Consider the following 20,279-nt stretch of genomic DNA (forward strand, 5'->3'; position numbering starts at 1 on the left):
TTATACCAATAGGATCTGCAATGAGTTACTTGAGCCCATCCACCCTTTTTTAATATCAGGGAAGAAACAGAAATGCATGGGTTGGGGGGTTAGAGGCTGCTCTTTTAACAATGATTCAAGTAGATATTAATTCCCAAAGCAGAGTTGTGGGGGTTTTCTTTATCAAACCCCACCAGAAATGAACATGTCAAGCAGTCAAAAGATCCAATATCGCTATTGGAGATGGCGTATGCACAGGGACACTGCATGTGGGCAAAGAGGTAGGTGATGCGGCAGTCTTCTGTACACGTATGGCTCCTTGCAAAAGAAATGGCCTTATTATTACCCAACCGGTTAAAACAGTTTTCTTGTTTACATCACCCTAACCTATAGGAAATCTTACCTGTTTCCTTCCTGTTTCTCTTTTTTTTGAAAAGTTTTCCAAATCTTGTAATTTCTTTGTGCGGTGCTATTCTGTATTCACTTACACTGGAGTTTCTAAGATACTGATCAAGCAGAGGTGATGAATTTAATTTCCTCACCCAATCCCAGCAGATACTGCGTTTTGCTATCTTCTCCCTATCTCCTGAGTTGGAGATAGCGTTTATCTTTACGGAGCAGGTTACTGACGGAATTAACGTTTCCTTGCGCCATGCTGGGGAGGTGAAGTGACGCTGTTTTATCCCGCTGCCGACCCCAGGAGTATTGGGAGGCTTAATTAATTACATTTTATGCTGTGCTTTGACAGATCCTGATCAAAGGCACGACAGGCATATAAACTATTATTATGTGGATGGTAAATGAATTTTAATGTTGTAATACTGCAACGCAAGGCATAAAGAGGAAAAATAGCAAGAAATCTTCTACTGGGGGGATTAAAGTTGTCAAAAAATCATGAGGAGCTCTCCTGGCTGAATACAGGCATGTGTGTTTGCATTTTCACACAGATCCGCGAGAAAGAGTTAATGGAGTACTGAGCTATCGGGTTCATTTCCAATTTTCCACCAGACTGTAATGAAACACCACAATGCCTCAAACCAAACCTCTCATTAGTCTCCTTATTAGTTTTCACTCTAGTAAATAAACTAATGGTGCTACTAGCAGTTAATAACAGGCAATCAGGGTCTCTTTCATGCCTGTCACTCTTCTCCCTGCTCTTTGCAAAAAAAACCAGCATGTGGAAAAAAAAAAAAATTAACCCACTTTTTATTCCACTCTCTTTTTTTGTTGTTTTGGGGTTGTTTTTTTCTTGTTTTGTTTTTTTTTTTGTTGTTAATCCTGTATTTCATGGTTCTGTGCTTTTTATGGCTGCTGCTGATCCTGAAGTGCACTTTCTGTGAAGCATCCTTCATCTGGCAGAAAGGCTCCCAACTATAGTTTCTACGGTTGATACCTGCCTCTGGAATTCCCTTCTTGGCGCAGAGGTGCCTCCTGCCAGAGCCTGGCAGCGAAGGAAAAACACACCATAAGCCGTTTGCTGAAATATTGGTCTCGATGGGTACAACGGGCATGCTGAAACTGTAGTTTATAACTTGCAGAGCACGTTATTAAAACATGCCACACGCCTTCAGTACCTTCTGCTAGGAAATGCAGAATTGCGTAGCTGTGTGAGGGTATTTTGGTGGTTGCTACTTGGCTAGAGCTTCTGCCTTGAGTTCCTTACCAACTTGGCCACCCTTTTTTTTTTTTTTTTTTTTTTTTTTTTTTTTTTAACCCAACTCATGTTGTCCGCAGGCTAAAACCTTACAAGAATATTTTGGGCATGTCCATGTTTCTGCTGTGGCACAGAATCCTGCACCGGCTAATTAATCTAGTTTCTTGTCAGGCTGAGGACGGCAGGTCCTCGAGGATATAGGGATTTCCCCTGTCGCCTAACCATGGATTGTCTTAGATCTTCTGTTCCCCTTCCCCACGTTATGTTACCCCCTTGCTCTTCAAGCACTCCTACTTTTTCCTTCCAACTTTTCTTTACCTGCCTGTCTTTCTGTAAACCTTACCTCATTCTTTCCTATAATATTTTCTTGTTTATTTGAAGTATTAAGGGGTTTTTATTACAGCAGACAGGTGTTACATTTTGTTCCATCAAGCTGTGCTCTCTCGAAGGGATGTCCAAAAGGAATCGTATTTGAGAGCTACCATTGAGACTGGAAGGATACTGAACGGGTATGAAATCCTTTTCTTTTTGAGATTACTTTGGCAGTTGGGGTGTTAGACTGGATGCAGTTAGAACAAATAATTGATCAGATTTCTCTCTCTCTTTAAGTGATATTTAAACTAGGAAGTCTAAAGTCAAAGGAAGGGTACAAGAATGCCCAGTGTGTCCTGTTCTTCATAAAATGCTGTCATTTAATAGTGTGTTCCCAGTTTTACTACTGGGAAAGTAATTTCCAAATGCTGGAGACTAGTGACACCACAGATATTTACCTTAATTCCCTCTGTAGGACTGGAAAATTCAGTCTTCCTGATATCATAGAAGGCTGCCCATTTAGACTGCTCGTTCAGTCTTCTGGCTCTGAGTATCTGTTGAACATTATTAAATGTTGTTAATTATGTCACTAATTCCATATGAAACCAAGGACTGTTTGGGCATGCAGGAACCTAAACCTTACATTTGTAATATGACTATAAAACACCAATAGCTTGGAATATGTCTCCAAGGTATCGTCCTTGAATCTTCTACCAAATAAGACAATTTGCTAGAATTATTTTGGTAGCAACTGAACTTGAAGTTTCAAAACTCAGTGCTTTCAGTTGCGTTCCTTTGATGTGAAGTTTAATATCCTTGTCACTGATTTTGAACTCTTTCTTGCTGAGACTGCTGGTTTTTGAGTGGTGCTTTCTGGGGTCAGCACACAAACACCTCCGTTCCCCGAGGTTCGTAGGAAGCAGAAGGTAGCTGGAGGGTTGTAATTTGAACAACCTCTTTGTGTCAAGACCCTCTCCTGTATCTCTGAAGATATGGAGATTCAGTTCCCATCAACGAGCGAAACGATCATTGTAGCATATCCAGACTTCGACTACTGGGAAGCGCTGTCGTGTTTCACTGTCAATTTGTGGTCTTTTTGTCAGCCAGGAGAAGGTGGGCTGGAAGGGCTGCTCAGAGGTGTGAGAGCATCTCTCTGTCGTGCCCTGGCTTTTGTACAGCCTGAATATGGATGTCCAGCCCTAATTCCACCAAGCCCAAAGGTTAATGATTTACTTGCGCTTTGTCTTCCAAAATCTTGGTCTCCGTCCTGGAGGTTATAGAAAATAGGCAGGGTGCCTTCTGGGGGGCTATCTACTACTGCCAATAACCGAGCTGTTCTTTCAGAAACGCCAAATGCTGGGTGCTCTTGGCAAAGCTTCAGCAAAGATATAAAGGTGATTAAAACTGGCAGAAGGCTTTTGAAAAAGGATATAGCAAATTTTAATTTGGACAGACATGTTGTATCTGATGCTGGTAGTGGAGAACTATAAATAGTAATAATAAGGTACACTTAATAGGAGACTTACTGTTCTGAGACACAGATGCAAAGAAGTTCAGCCTTGTGCCTAAACTAGACTAGGTCACGATGGACACAGAGAATGAAATGGTAACAGTCCCAGTTTAGCTATTTTCCCAGTGTTTATGGGGAATTTGAGGAATCTGATCTAGCAGTGCTAAGAGCCACAGATGCACACTGCTGCTTGTATAAGCTATATGCAGCTAAAGCAATGGCTTTCATCTTCCCCGGCTATGAAGTGATCATTCATAAACCATCACAAGCAAGTGGATGAATAAAATGCATTGAATGTTGGCACAGAAGCCAAGGGCTGCACTGAAGATACTGTTAAATAGTCATGTGTTTTCATGCCTGGCCAATTAGGAAGTGTCTGAAGATATGTGAAAATTTAAATCTATTTTTACATAGGGCACAAAGGCAGAGTCACAGCACTTAAGGCCCCCAAACCCCCCCAACCATTTCTGAAGGAACAGATGTCACTCATTCATTCGCCATAAGGACAAAACCAGGATTTGCTATCAACAGAACTAATGTTGCCGGCTGGTTTTGTCTACGATAGTTAATTCTTTCATGTAATCTTTTAAATTAATGAATTAATAATAGCTATTAATAGCTGGCCTTTGATGCTTCAGGATTCCCCGATTTAACTTGGCGTGAGACACCATAGCACTTACTTGGACCATTGTGGTTAATTGCTGCTCGTCAGCCTGCCTTAAATATCACATGTCAGCGCTCAAACTCTCGGCAAAGGGATGCGTGTGATGCTTGGCTGTAGTGAGCAGTCCTCCTTAGGAGAAGAAACAAATGTCTTTCACAATAAATTACCTAGCTTTTTTCTAGTTAACATCAATTATTTCTTTAATCCCCAAGTCTGTATGGGACTCTTAAAATGCTTTACAGTTTATTTCACAGCTTACATAATTTTACAAGTTATTTTAACAGTGGTTTTATATACAAAGTTTCCAGGCTGTTTGAAATAACTCCATACATTCACATACAGTCAGGTTGGTGTACCTTCTACAGGTACTGACAGAGTGAGTTGGAATAAGCTGAGTCATATAAATCCCTTTTCAATTAGATATTTTTGACCTCATAGTCTCCCTACAGAAACACGAGGCTTTTGTAACCTTCACGAGACTTACAGCCCTTATAATCCTGATACTGTTGTGGGATTTCTTGCCTGTCCTTTTAAACTTTTCGTCTGCACGACGCCGTCTCGTAGCCTTGCTGCCGCTTTTGCCTTCTCTTCGGTAAGCTCCTTGTCTGTATTGTTACGATTGATTCATTGGGATGAGTCACGAGCACTGAAAGCTCCAGCCAGGTGACTGTGTTCCTATTAATGGTATTCGTGGGAATAAATATGAAAATAATTACTTATGTGTTATTAAGTCCTGTGTGTCAGGCTAGGTATTTTTGGTCTGAAGGATGATCTTTGAGTTGAGTCAGGAACTCTGTCTGAGGGCGTCCGCCCTCTTAGCAATGCTCGGTGCCTCTTCCACTCTTTTAACCTTGTTTTCTCATCAGGTCCCTTGAAAAGGAGATTTCTTTCTTTACCCGTTTATTTTTGGGGGTAAGGCTGCCTACCGCCTCAGTCCGTAGAGGCCCACTGAATACTTGCTGTGCCGCGGCCAGTTGCGCAGCCGCCAGCTGATGCGATCTGTGAACCCAGTGAGTAAAACCAGTCCGATGCCCTTCCTCGGTCCGAGCAATGCCCTGTACCTAACTGGGACCGCCGCAGCCTCCTTTCTGGCTCTTACCCTCTCCATCCGAGCGCTGCCTGCTCGGCACCAAGCTCTCTGCCTCCACACCCAGCCCTGATTAAGGTCTTACGCCCGGAGCTGGCATCTGCCTTTCAAATCACCTGCCCGAGCAGCTCGTCGTCCAGAAACACCCGGCAGCTCTGGTCCTGCAGCACGGCAAGGAAGGGGATCTCGCCCTGCCCGCGCGAAGGCTTGGTCCTCGGTCCCTTCAAGGCTTTCCTGGACCTCTGTGTTTATTGCCTGCTCTCCTAGGCCATTTCCCTCTTTCCCCGTCGCTTCTCCTTCAGCCTTTATCCGACTTGTGGGGTAGATACAGTGGTCTGCCCTTGACCCTGAGTCAGTGCTCCATTACACAGTATTTTTCCTGCAAAACTCTAAGGAATCTCTAAAATGAGTATTTATACGATAGTAACCCTAAGAGGAAAACACGGACCTCTCCAAGATGCCATGAGGGTAAATAATAAGCAATTTATTCAAGTATTGGGTCTGCCTTTGCAGCCTTTCCAGTGAGTGAACAACGGTTATATCAACAGCGCAACTCTTAAAAAAAAAAAAAAAAAAAAAAAAAAAAAAAAGAAATTATGCATAGGAGCGTACACGTGGCAGTGCTCAAAACCCAGAGGACAAAAATATCTTTGGCCGTGTCGGAGAACTGTTTGAGCGAGCTTCTATTTTGCAGATGATATTCCCATAAACGCGGCAAGAGGAAACGGAGGCGGCACGGAGCAGGAAAGACCGGTGATGCCGTACCGGGCTCCCGCCGGAGACCCTGGCCCTGATTTGTGCGCTGGGAGCGGGGGACAGGTTCTGTAGCTTCTCCCATCGGCAAGAGCATTCCTGGCTTTATTAGCAGCTTTCAGGTGGCAGCCAGTGCTGATTTAATACTAATGCTTTTTTGATGAATTGTTGCTTAGTCTGTTTTGAATACTTTCTGCATGACTAATTAATGTACCGAAATGAATTAAATTGCGCTGTTAAACTTTATGCTAGTATGTGCAAACAAGCAGCTGGAAGTCACAGCTCTTCTCCAATGTTTTATCTAACCTTTGCATTCTCGGGGACAGGGCATTGCTTGTTATCTAAAAGCCACTTAACTGAGCTAAAATGTGATGTCATGCTTCTCTAAATATGTGTAGGTATTTATGTTCGGTCTGTTGAGAAACAGACTTGAATATAGGGAGATAGACGTAATTGCGTTGTTCTAATGATAACAGAACCCACTTGAAGTTGGCAAGAGATGAAAACCCGCAGCCTCATAGATGGAGTTTTGCTTGAGTAAAGCGTTCTGTGACATTATGCTGGGATAAACCAGCATGATTCATGGCTGGAGAGACACTCCCAGCTGGAGCAGATAGAAATCACTCGGTGCTGACCCTTGTGAAGGGCAGCATCGGCCCCTCGGAGTGGAAAAGCTGCTGGGAATAAGGTAACCCCGCAGCCAGGAGTGTTTATATTTCATATTTGGCCAGTGCTGGCGAGGCGCTGGGTTGGCTCTCTGCCGCGGAGGGCAGCGGCCGTGCCACGCTGCGGCGGGTTGCCGTTCCTCTCCCCTTTTGGCTGCTCTCCCCGAGAGCCTCTGGTGCTTTTGAATTTATGCTTTATTGTCTGCAGTTTATTTATATTTATTATTATTTTTTTCTTCCTGAAACAAAGGCGACTTGTGTAAGAAGAGTAACGTAATTGTTTGATACGTCTGTATATATGCTTGAAATAATGCAGCATCTAATTTTTAATGAAGCGTGAAAGAAAACTAGAGCTCAGCACAATCCGTGCCCAGCGAAGATCCTAATCTTCCTTTTCCGACAGAGGAGAGCTGCAGCGGGCACATTCCTTCCATGACCGAGCAGCGTGGCTGCCGCTGGCCCCGGCAGGGAGGCGAACCCAGGGCCGGCAACCGGGCACCGGGACTGGGCACCCACCGGCCGGGCTGTACCCCCCCGTACCCCCACCCGGGGAGCGCACCGGGGGGGTCCCCCCTCCGCCGGCTCTGCCCGCGGGGCGATGGAAACCCCCTGAAGGACGAGCTGGGAAAGACAGCCGACAAAGGTACGGGTCTCTTTATGACACAAAATCTCTTTTTTTGTTGGTTTGGGGTTTTTTTTTTTTTTTTTTCCTTTTATTATAGCAAAAAAAAAAAAAAAGCCATCTGCTTGGTTTAAAAGTCACCTCGGGTGACACATGCTTAGAAAAACCTGCCGGGTGTTGTGCCAGGTGAGAGGTAAAGCCTCAGCGTTCCCAGGGGCTGGAATCCCCCCTTCCCTGCTACCCCCCCACCCCTTACTGCAGACTCTTTTTTTTTTTTTTTTTTTTTTTTTTTTTTTTTGGAGGCGGGGGGGTATGTTCTTTAGCTGCACAGCGCAGTTTGAGGATGCAGAGGGTCCTCCGGGGGATTTTGGCAGTGGGGGGGGGAACACACACGGGGCTGGTTGGTCCTGTCCCGATCCCCGGCGGGGTTGTTTGGATTTGGTAGGGGAGCGGAGGTGTGATTTTGATTGATTTTTGTTGTTGTTGAGGGTCTGCTTACAAAAGGTAGTTCTTTACAGATTGCTTTCCACGTCAAAGCAAATTAAATAGTTATGTATGTTGCGAGTCTGCAGGAGAAGCGCGTCGCTGGTGCAAAAAAGCTTCCCGCTCTTCCTTGTTATTTAAGAAAAATCTCACTATGTAAAAAAAATCAAATTAATTTCTTAGAGAAATAGTTGTGTTTCCAGTTGCAGCCAGTGCATGCGCTCTTTTCTGCTGAAATACGCTGTCTTTGGAGGGAATATTAACGGTTTCTTAATTGTAATTATAATCTATAGCTAGTGCAATGGAAAACACTAAATGACATTACTTGCCAATACAATAGGCAAGCTGTATAATTCTTTCATACATCTGCATGATTTCTTTTATATTTTGGAAACTCTTACTTGTTGGTAATTGATATCAACAGGTATGAAAACCTGCCCAAATTGTGGGAATACCTGCAGGAGTGTCTGTTGTGTGTAATAGGGTACATCGTTAGGTGTGTATTTGTTGATTTTTATGGCATCAGAAGTCCAGGGTGCGCAGAAGGGCTGCGGTTCGTCTTTTTTGTCTATGTGAGATTTGTTGTAAGGCCACGCCAGCGCACAGGGGCTGATGGTTATCGTGGATTGTGAACTTCCAATGGGCAGAACTGCCACAATATATGTATTTTCTCTCTCAACAAAAAAAAAAAAAAAAAAATTATGTTGCTTCAGAGAGCTTGTTCTGTGGAAATTAATGGTAAATAACAAAGATCTCAGCATGAACTGGGTGGAGATCCCCAGTGTGGCCATTAACATACCTTTAGAACGATCTTTGTTGAATTTTTTTGCTTTTATTGTGGTGGAAACCCCGTTTTGCACAGAGATACGACTATCTCGATGCATCAGAGCTCAGGGCTGCTGCTGGACGGTGGTGTCAGGAGGTCAGACTGGCTCCGGCGTCCTGCCCCAGCTTCCCGGCTGCGGAGCCCCGAGGATTTCAGACCTGTGTGTTTGGTTTTCTGGCGTGGAAATGTAAGGGTGCCGTCCGCTGCGTAACAAGGGCTTAAGGAAGGACAGCTGAAACGAAAACGTCGATGTTTCTGCTTTAGCGAGCGATGAGCTTGCAGGCTCCGTGCGTTGGTAGAGAGGAGGGTTCAGGACGAGGTTTCTTCACTAGATCCGCGTTTGCTTTGCTGTGGAATAAGGTAAAAATAAATCATTGGTGAGGCGCTTACGGGCGGGTGATCGCTGCAATAATAATAGTGATTTAGGTCATTAGTACTGCTCTGATAAAAGGAGTCCCAACACTCAACTGATTAGTTATGCAAACACTGAGGACAGGCTTTTAATCAGGCTGGTCCTCGGGTCTAACCCTGCTGCCTCCCCTGCGGCCCTGGGAGGTGCCAGCAGGGAGGGAATCCGACCCTTTGAGTTTCCACCGGGGTTTTTCAGGCCAGCGCTGACATAAAAACTTTTGAAAAGTCATCCTGGTTGTATTACAGTAGAAGACTTGTTCGCTGTAAATCTAAAACTTGATTTATGCGTCTGTGATCCGCTTGTTTAATTTTCTGGCGTTCGTGTGTCTGATCTTGAGTCTGATTTCCTCCGACTCTCTGGCGTGAAAGGTAAAGCATGAGTTGCAACGTAGTTTGGAAATACAATAAGTTATGAGTAGGATTGGAGTTTTCCAATGGAAACCCAACTCCGAATCCCTCCATTTGTCCAGGCTTCCCGCTACCGTTAGAGACTGGATTGATCGGCAAGTATAGCGGATTAAGGAGTGCTAAAATAATTGCTGTACATCCTTCAAGATGTTACTTAGCTGTGTATGAACCTGACCGCAGTAAGCTATAACCCCCCTTCCTTTTCCTGGCCCCCACATTGCACGGAGTGACTGTCAAATTGATGTGATGGAATAGGCAGAACAACTTACAGGGGTCAAGCGATACAACAGCCGAGCTTGGGCGATGGTGAACGCTGCAGAAGAGATTGAAGTATGTATTGGTGCGGCTGATGGTTTGGTTTGATAAAGCTCAGTAAGACATATTTAGTTAAAATGAACTCATTTGCCTTGAAAACAAACTGTTATTTTAATCCTAGGGTGGCTGACATGGTCCCTGGGTAAAACATGGAGTATCTCCATTGCTGACAGGTATCTTCCCTTTGTAAGAAGGTATTTATTGAGTGAGAATAGCACAAAGTAGGTGGTAAGGTAGAATTGCTGGTACTTCTTTGGCACTCTGAATAGATTTTTACATTAGGCAATACCTTCCGGGGATGTAACTGGTGAAGAAGAACCTGAGTACAAATATATCCCGTGTTTATTTTGTGGGTTTTTTTGTTGTTTTTTTTTTTTTTTTTTTTTTTAAATCATTTTGCATTCCATGATTTTTGGGGGAGGACGAGTTAGTTTGAACAACAAGACTGCCTGCTTGTTGGAAAGCAGTGAATAATTCTTCATAGTTTTCCTTGCTGCCAAGTATTACGAGAGCTGTAGTAGACCTTAGATGCCCATTTTCACCCGGCGAATTTACCGTGTTCTTTGTTGTGTGGTGTGACCTACTCAGAGCAGAGCGTAGTTCTTATCCCTTAGTCGCCATATGTTCGCAGCAATAATCGTCGTTTTCCATAAGTGCCAGTATTTGGTCTCTTGTGCATAGATGGTACTTTATTGTCTCGGATAGAGTTTTTATAAAGCTGCTGTGGAAACTGTGAGGGTTCCACGGTAGAAGTGTATGTATGTAGGCAGGGCTACTTCATCACGGACCATATATCATTGTTAACTTCTTAAATATTTTTGACGTTTGTATACCAAATAAAATCATGGTTTATCACTTGGCAGGTGTTAAAAAAGGGAAAAGTTCTCTATAAATGGCGCTGCCACTGGTACGTTGCACAGCTTTGCGCCTACGTGATCCCCAGTTCAGACCCTTCTTTAGTGCTGCGGGGCGTGATTCGGTCTGAATCCACAATATTGCTATTTATTTGGCTGACAGCAGCCCAGCCAAGGCAGGGCATTAAGACTGGGTCTCTCTCAGAAGGGATACTGCAGACGCACCCAGCAGGAGCTGCGCCTCGTGCCAGGACTCTACTTTGCTGTAATACTCAGAAAATTCTTCTTGGAAACCTTGAAGTTAAATATTGGGATGTACTTAGGATGAGGACATCCAATATCCTGCGTGCTCCTCCATCGGCGTGTGTTTCCGAGTAAGCTGTTGCGGGGGCTCGCCTTGCCTGGCTTTAGATATGAACAGCTAAATATACTATATAAACTGCTAAATATGGTAGGAAGGGATGGGAGGAATAGAGTCAATTATAATTACAAGTTTTATCGTGTCCTTCTTCCTTTTATGTGTTCACATAGTATATAAAATTCCTTGTGCATTCTATTTAAATTCTGGGGGTTTTATCTGACCTTTCATTCTCTTCCTATAAAAATGCCTTTCCTTTAACAGAATTACATAAATTACTGTCATCAAATTCTGCCTGCAATTACTTTGTAGCAGTCAACCTACTGCTTTTGTGTGTATCTGCTTTCATCTCATTAGCTGTTGTACAGACGAATTATGACTTGTAGGTAGCTGACTGACTAGCTGTCAGATGATTCCTTTGTATACTGAAGGTATTTGGCCGGCAAAATGTTAATGTAAATATTTCAGCATGAGGCAGGTTACAAAATTACTGAGGTTTGTATGGGGAAGGGTGTTTCTGTACGAAGGGACGTGCTGTGCAAAAGAAGGAAAGTATGTAAACAGATCAACCGACCAAATTATTGGGGTTTAGAAATCGGTTTATAGTACAGCAAATGGAAAACTGGAAGTCAGGCAAACTGGGTGTTTTCCTGGTATTTTATATTCAGAAATGCTGAAGGCTGCATACTCATGACCTTCCCTAATTTTGAGCTTATTAGATATGGCTATTAAATGCCCGAGGGCAATTAAAACAATTCCTCAAAAAAATAGCTTTTCACAGGAACTTGCATCAACTGCTGCTGTGTTAGTGTTTGATTTTTATTTTTTTTTTAATTCCCCCCCGAAGTAGTTGGAAATTGCAAACTCCAGTCCCCGTTCCCTTTCACTGTTATCATTCCTTCATTCGTGCAGAGATTTTCAGATGAAATCACTTCGCAATGCAAGTCCGTGCTATTTTCCAGCACTCGTACTGAAACGCAGTCGGGGTGATTGCAGCTTGTTGTCCTTTTATGCCACAATATTCACATCACTGTTACAGAAATCAGGGTTTTTTTTGCCTGGGTGGTGGAGGGAGGGGCCTGACAAGCTCATTTCTGGAGTTTAATCAGCTGTAGGGGGGATTTTTTTAAGTAAATAACGTGGGTCTACAGTTGTGTTTTGGAAGATAAGGTAAAGGTATGCCATAAAGGTTTCAGTCACCTGAAAATAAGGTTGGTAGGAAGGAGGAGGGCAATCAAACCAAAATATTCTTCACTTAAACCACTGGATTTCGGTTTGCCAGCTCCAAGCTTTCTTGTGCAGCTTTTCAGTTGTTTGCTGTTTCACAATGATATCCGTGATTTTTGCAGCAAATGAAGTAGATTCACTTAGGTTACTTTTCAGATGTTATTTTTGAATAATTGAATAGAAACTAATTTGGGCAATTGTGTGTATAACCAGTTTCCCAAAATAGCGCTGATGTGTGAGTGGAAACAATAGCTCTTGTCTCCAGAATAATGGAAGTCCTTGATAAAATTTTACCATCTTAAGATATCACTCTGTGCATCTGTTGCTAAAGTCGTACGGTCTCGTGGGCTTCCACCGACCAAAATCGCAAGAAGCAGCAGTTTAATTTGAGCATCCCAAATAAACTTGAACCTTTTCATCTGGCGCTCTCCTTTCCGGTGAGTGCATGTACTTTATTTCAACGCAATAAGCAGAAACGGTATCTGATCGGGTGGCCGCTGATATGTTGTGATATGTTTAACTCTGTTTCTCATGCATGTTGTCAGGGATGAAACACGTGATACTTGTGTTTGTTTTGGAAAGGCTTCCCTAAATTACAGCAATGTTCACTTTGTCTGAGTTGATCGGTAAAGTGTGCTTAGGCAGGATAATCGGTTTGATGGTTCTGATGTGCATGTGCAGTTGATTTAGACTCGATTCATATATGTTTTATAAATACCCATCTTGCATGATATTTGCTTCAAGTGTCGCCACATAAGTTTATGGCATAATAAAATAAACCATTTGAATTTTCATAAACAAGGCAAACCTTCAGATAAAGATGGTTTTGACATGAGCACTAGTGAGTTTTCATGAGCAGTTTGGCTAATAGTGTTATTGTGCTACTGTGTATGTCTAAATAATTAATGGTTTTAAAGTTATTTTTACATACTTTATTTTTACTACATCTGTTGAGCTCTTTGTGGATGCTGATGAGGAAGAGATGTCAAAAACCTGCAGGACTTAAATATTTAGCCAAGGCAGTTTGTTTTCCTGGGATTCTTGTGTTAATATAACAGGAGTCTAAAGCTAAACCAGTACAGGGCTAGAATTCCTAGAAATCCCTACTGGTTTTAGAGCGCACTTTCCAGAAAAAAAAGCATTTGGGGTTAAACTGCTGCAGAAGCAGCTGCCGGTCTGCAGATATTAAGAGTTAATATCTTTTGAGATGTGTTCATTCTCTTAAGGAGATTCCAGCCCCCAGCGAGGCTTGTCGTCAGCGAGATAAGAGGGGCTGGCGAGGGTGGTGGCCGGCGTCTTCGGCCACGGTGTCGCGCGGCGCTGGAGGAGCGGGCGAGCGTAGGGTAGGGATACGTCTTTCGGAGCCAACTGTAAATATTGAACTTGAACCCTGTGTCATTGGGATAACGACTGTGATTTTGGGTAGGTTTACGTAGCTTCCAAACAAGTTCATTTGGTGGATAATAATTGTGGTCCTTCAGAGCATCCAAGGGAGTCAACAACAAGAAGTAGTTTGGGCGGAGCGAAAACTTTATTGATTCCCCCCAGCCCAAGAAAAGAGTAAGTGTTCTTGTCATCCTCCTTTTACCTCCTCTCTCTGCTGAATGATGAGTGTGTGTGTATATATATATATAGGAAAAAAAATATATATTTGTTAGCTGGTCTTCAAGGACTGAAAAGATTTTAAAGTTGTTTTACCAGCATCGGGCAAGCTGCTATGTAAGTATGAAAGTTTCATTGCTATTAAGTTGTTTTCAACAAGAGTTTAGTTTGCGTATACCAAACTGTACACTACTTTAACATATAGAAGAGTACAGAGAGGGTTTTGTGGTTTTAAAATATTTTAAAAATTTGTATTGTAATTTTCTTACCTTTTCCCAGATAGAAGAGGTTTTGAACAGCTTCTACCTTGGTATACCTTGGTTCTAGATCTGATATTCAAGTGGCAGAAAGGAAAAAGACTTTCTCCTTCGTTTTTGTTCTCATGAGCGTTTTTCTGTGGTACTGCTTTATGGAGCAAATTTCAGTTGAGGCAGCCAAGAACATTGTTAAACCAATGAATATTTACCTGCTTAACAAAGGTAGAATTTTATATACGCTGAAATATTTTATCTGTGTTACTTGGTTTGGTGTTCAGACAACAAGCCTCTGGCTTTCTGGAACAGAAGAAATAAAAATCTTTGAGTATGACCCAGTCTGACAGTAAACTAGCCAGCGATGTGCCTTGCTCCAAGTAGACCACGAGCTCTGTGTCTGATGAAGCCTGCTTTCTTACGGCTTTGTGTCTTATGCTGGTTTGTAATTCAATTTTTTCCATGATCGGGGCACCCAAAAGTTTTCTCTCTGTCTTTCTCTGTTGGGTTTGGGGTTGGGTTTTTTGTTTTGGGGGTGGGTTTTCGTGGTTTTTTTGGGTTGGCGTGTGTGTGTGTGTACGTACGTACGTACTGAGGTACTAATGCAAGCTGCAGTGTTTCCTTAACTGAGGCACTTGGAGGATGTTTCCAGTGTGTGTTCATTAATTTCCCAGCCTCTACCTTCACGTCCAGCCTGGCTGAGCGTTGCTTTGGATGGCAGAGGGAATGGAAAGGAGCATAATGACACACATTCCCATATGATGGCAAAATCCTCCTTTCCCTAGGAAATCATGCTGAAGATGGGATCAGAAGAAGAAGGATGAAAAAGGGAGAAATGACATAGGCTGCATCAGGTTGCTTTTTTGCCATCTCCAGTGAAAGGGTACAGAAATGCTGGGTTAACCAGTGGGTGATCCAGTGCATGGATTTGAGGTGGGAAACCCTCGCATATGGAGCCGGGTATTATTTCCCTCACTGTGAGAGTCTGATGTCATTAAAACTTTTTAGCGCTTCTAATAATAGAAAAATACTGATTTCCTAGCTGGCTCTTAAATGCCTTTTAGTGGATTAGTTTGAATCACATCAACTAAAAGGTTGATCATCTGCCAGCCGATACAGTTGGGCCAAAGCTTTGTAAATTAATGAGCTCAAGGTGATTAGTACAGGTTTTGGTGTTTTGGACCATGCACCAAATTGTTGCCATGCAAGGTGTGTAGCACTGTACGTCTGTCACTTTTTTTCCCTTTTAATTCTTATGCTCTGAGGGTGTTTGCCTGGCTTGGCAGTCAAAATCAGCATGAAGGGCTCTGTCTGATGCCAGCGAATGAAAATTATATTGTGATTCCAAAAAGTAGGATCAACATTATAACCACTGCTTTGTTATAGAGAGACTTATTGCTGTGATAATTCTGACTCTGATCTCAATTCAAGACCGTTGTGTATTTAGGAGGCTTGTATCTGGTGTCCATTCACAGGACCTGTTATGGAAAGAGGTTTTAAAGTCTTGCAGCTACACTTCTGTGTTGCTTTTGTGAATGGAAAAATGTCTTTGTATAGAGCTGTGGAAGCTACACAGAGCTTCTGTGGGCACCAGTGCATCTTACTGCTTAACTGTTGACGGTTAGTGAGTCAAGGAGAGGAGCTGAGCTGTTGCTGTTATCCAACAGGGCAAGTTCTGGTGATGTCTTTAGCGCACGCGTTATCTGTAGAATTTTTAAAAAAAATATGGTAACTTCCAGTAAAATATAACTTGCTTTGTAGGCAGGGAAGGACTCCTGCCTTTCATAAGCTCTCAGACAGCTTCCGATGATGGAAAAATGATGTGCGCTGGATATCCAAATTCACTTTGGCATTTGTGGTTCAATGACAGGTTGATGGATTTGACAGTGGAGGTTCACATTTCTGAGGCTGACCCCATACCTGCCTGCTAGCTTGCATACAGCATCTTCAGGAACAAAGAGGACTTTCAAGCCGTTTGGTTGAGTTTTGTCCCGTTTGGTCTAGAATACTTGATAACCGTGTTCATTGATGCCAGCTTTTGTCTTCACTCTGTTTTTTCTCTCTGATCAGCATCCATACTATATAACTGCTTTTCCGAGATCTTTACAGTTCTCTTCTTTCTACGGATGTCTGAAAATGGTTTACATTTATTGGATATCATAAGCTTTCTTGAGGGAGGATTATTTTCAAGGTGATTTCTCTGGAAATGATTGCATGTGCTTTCAGCATCTGGCAGGGCTGGACCACCAGTTAGCAGTCTTAGCTACATCTGTCTGAGCGCCATTCGTTTGCTGGATTTTTTACATCATTCTCAATCGTTTCAAGTAAGACTTTAATATCTGCTTGTTCTTTTCAAATCCAAAATAGCTGCAGATGTGTGTCAGTTAACTTGGTATTTCCTAGGGCACCGTGTCTCACAACAGTTCCATTAAAATTGGCTCATTATTCAGGATTGAAGCCGTAACTGTGGTCTCCAGTGGGGCTCTAAGTCTGCTTGTACCTCCAGGAGGTGTAAGTATCTTTATTTTGTCAGTCCTTGGTGGCTCCATCTCCTGGGGTTCAGGTCCACCTTGTTGGATTCGTTGAACACGGGACATATTTGGGGTCTGTGCGTGGTTGTGCGTGCAGCAGCTGCCTTGCGTTGCTGGAAGAGCAGCTAGGTGCCATTAAAGTACTACAAAAGTCACGTCCCATGGACAGACCTTGCAAGACATGAGACTTGACCGTATAATACAGCACTTCCAGTGTCATCTGAAATTTTTGGGTGCTCTGACACTTAAAATGACACATTGAGATTGCTTAAAGAAAGATCTTTGGCCACTTCGCTGCTGTTGCTGAGCCCAGCTGAGGCTGTTTGAGATGAACCCACCGAGCCCGGTTCTTCAGGGGTGACATCCTCCACGGCCGATGCTCGGAGACAGCTGGGCGATAACAGAGTGCGTCTGTGCGGGTAAAATGCTGTTCAAGTTAAGCAGCCATTGGCCTCGGTGTGAGTCGTAACATCGACTTTGGAGACTCTTTCCAAATCCCACCCATAATCATACTCTTGACTTAATTGTGGTTAAAACTCCCAGGTGTCTACAGCCATCAGGCCCGGTTGGCAGTGGTGTTAAATTAAGATCCAAATGATGTCTCGTAATTCAAAACAAACAGTAACCCCTCTGTCTCCAGTCGGGGTTTGAGGTCACATCTTCTACCCCACGCCACGCGTTCCACGTTTGGGAGATGAGCAGCCGGGCAGGACCGTCCTGCGGTGGGCAGATGGGAGCGGGTCCCGCCGCTGTCGGGAAATCTCTCTGCGTCTGTCTGCGCTGACTTAAATATAGCCACGTTCTGTAAGAGCCCACGCTGTATTTTTGTTCTGTGCGTGTAGAAGCTGATAGGGTGATAAGATGGTAACTGTGCCTTGAGTTAAACATATATATTTCTATTAACCCTGAGGGCAGCGTTGTAAATGTGCTCTTTTGTTTCCAGTTTAGCACAGGAAGCTTATTTTGGCTTCATTTAACGTTACTGCTCAAACTGGCGGGGAATCAGAAATTTAGTTATATGACATCATATCTCTGGCACAGCAGCATGGCTTGGAGCTTCATAGAAACCAACCCCCCCTCGATAATAAATCAAAAATTGAAATATCTGTGCAAGTCTGTCATAACAAGAGAAGGCTGTGTGGTGCACTTTTTTCTTTCTTCTCTTCCGCTTTGAGAAGGAAGACAAAATGTTCTGAACTGTTGCAATGACCCGGATACCGGCGTGTAAGCAAGCAGAAGGGATGAAGTTACGGGTTTTGTGCTCTGGGGATGGGTGCCGGCCCCGTCCCCCTCTGCTGCTCTCGGGGCTGAAAATTCACTTGATCTCCCGGTGCGGTGCCTCTGCTTTGGCCCAGGTCTGCTGATTTATGGCAGAATTGTAATCATGAGGATTGCACGTGTTTCCAGTTATGCTAAAAAAATAATAAATCTACCCTGGCAGATAAGAACACATGGCAGTTTAGCTTGCAAGAGCTGTAGCTACTTTGTTTCTGGTGTAAAGTTGATTTTATTTGTTTGATTTTTTTTTAGCCGAAAGAATATAAAGCAAAGACTTAAACCACTGATTATTTTTTTTCTTCTCAGGTGAATAATTTTCATGGCTACAGTGTGCAAAGTTTTAGGATTTATAGAGGGTGAACCTGGAAGAAACAAATCACTTGTGGAGGAGTGAGACCTTTTCTGTTTTCCTGTTAGTTTTATTGCACAGGGGAGAAGGCATGGTTGTGCACAGAGAGTAAATACAAGAGCAAACTCTACAAACGTCTATCCAGTATTTTTTTTTTCTTCATTTGTCTAACATTTTTATCTTGAGCAATGCTTTTGCTTTTTTTTTTTTTTTTTTTTTTCTCTTCCCTCCACAGTAGTGTGCATAGAGCAATAGTTGTCAGCTTGCTCTGGAGGAGTCAGGTCTGGTGCCTGTCTTCCTTGTAAACAAAGCTGTAGCAGAAAGAGCAGACACCTGATCAGATGTGGCAACCTGTTTTCTAATTAATTCCTGATGCTTCTCACGCTGCTGTATAACTTTATAAGGAGTTCAGAGAGATACTGTTCCCCTGGTTCGGGAGGCTTGGTTACTGCACGCCTTATCCAGCCGCATCTCGGCAGGCCTGGATTTCTTCGGTTACCTGTCCCTTCTCTGCAGAAAGGTATATTTTTAAAAGCACTTGTTGTATTGTGAGGGTCTTTTTACGCTGCAGACGAGGGACCTGGCTGTCGGTGGGTGAGAATGTGATGATTCCTTGGTGCCAGACCCGACGGCACTGCTTTGGCTCCAGCGCTTGGATGAGTGGGGTGTGAGCAAACTATTTTTAGCGTGTATTCGTAATTGTGGTGCTCGGAGCTGCGGCTGCAATTACGAGCTTACGTGTAAAGCTGCTGTGGGTGTAAGAGGTGCCAGGTCCGGGTGGGTGCCGCGGCTCGCTCGCCGGCGCCGGTCTTCGCTCGGGATTTGCGGGAGGATGCTCGTCTCGCCTACGGAGCCAGTATTTGAGGTCAATGGAAGGTTTTTTGCTGCCCCAAACGCTATTGCACTGAGCACCAGAATACCAGAGGAAAACGGAGCAAGTGAAGCGTCTTCTCCTGGGAATTTCTGGTTTCCACGTGTTTTTGGAGTTAGCAAGGCTTTACCCTTAAATATAGAAGCAAACCCTGCAGACTTCCCCCGAGAGGAGCATTGAGGGTGTGATCACCGAGATAACCGCACGCTTTTCAGCTTCTACCAGTGATCCCTGCGTGCACGCGAGTGCCCGTGCCCTGAGCATCCTTGCACGGTACACGGCCTCGGCCGCCGCCTGCTCAGGTGGTTCTTCAGCATCTAGAGAGGTCCCTCTCTAGATAAGCATTAATATATATATATTTTTTTTTTTTTTTTTTTTTTTAGCCCAGACCTCTTAACCACCATGAGTTCTTTAGGGAGAATAATTATTGGAAATGGGATGTACCAGTGAAGGTATCGTGAATAACGAACTGCTTTTCATAAGAAAAAAAGAAGGAAACAAATAGGAAAGGGGAGCGAGGATGGGATGACTCTTCAAAAATTCTATGGGAAGATCCCAGATACTAAAGGGAAATGGTCTGGTCATGGCACCCTGGTCTGTTTGGAGGTGGCAGGTATTGGGTTGAACGGGCAGCAGACGGTGAGCCTCGCTGGCTTGGCACTGTTTCTTCTAGTTCCTGTGGCCCCTGCCTGGGATTAGGATAGATAATCATTGCAACCAGCAATTTTATCGGCTAATCTTGCTAACTATTTATAGTGCTGGTTTGCTCCATAATATAGTCTTACTCTTTATAGTTCTTTTTTTAATGTCTGTCTTGCATTGGTTGTTTGAGATGTTTACAGCTAGTGCATGTTTTACTTAAAAAGAGAACAAAAATGCCCTTTTTCTTTAGTTAGAACCTGACATGGATTTAAGCACGTAGATTGTTTTACAGCCGGTGACTTGTGACATAATTGGACGTTATGGAAATTAAATCAGTTTTTCAGTGCCAAAATGTGTATCTGTTGGTGACTATGTTGGGGATATCATAGATGTTGTCAAGAAATCTGTATTTTATCTATAATATTCTTGGAAGGGCCATCATTCCCTCTAAGAACCTTGGCCTGATTTAATTTTTCATGAGGTCTCAATTACATATAAAAGAGAAATTAACTAAAATAGTGCTGTAGAAAGTAATCTGGAATTCCTCCCATCAGATGTGTTCTCATGTATCCTTTGGACCAGTCAGATTTTTGAATTTTCAGCCTATTTGCTAGTTAGTCTCTTTGT

The 20,279-nt window shown here is 43.3% G+C and overlaps 1 protein-coding gene across 9 annotated transcripts in view; it reads left to right on the top strand.

The window, feature by feature from the left end:
• Positions 1–240: 240 nt before the first annotated feature.
• The window catches only part of LYPD6 (LY6/PLAUR domain containing 6), a 44,476-nt gene continuing 24,437 nt past the window's right edge, over positions 241–20,279 (top strand). For 2 of the 9 annotated variants that reach the window (XM_030016979.2, XM_030016976.2), the window contains exon 1: positions 10,725–10,917. The gene's annotated coding sequence lies outside the window, so the exon portion shown is untranslated. The other 7 variants (XM_030016978.2, XM_030016977.2, XM_030016982.2 and 4 more) reach the window with 7 other exon arrangements.

Source organism: Aquila chrysaetos, chromosome 6, assembly GCF_900496995.4.
Source record: "Aquila chrysaetos chrysaetos chromosome 6, bAquChr1.4, whole genome shotgun sequence".
NCBI classification, from domain to species: Eukaryota; Metazoa; Chordata; class Aves; order Accipitriformes; family Accipitridae; genus Aquila; species Aquila chrysaetos.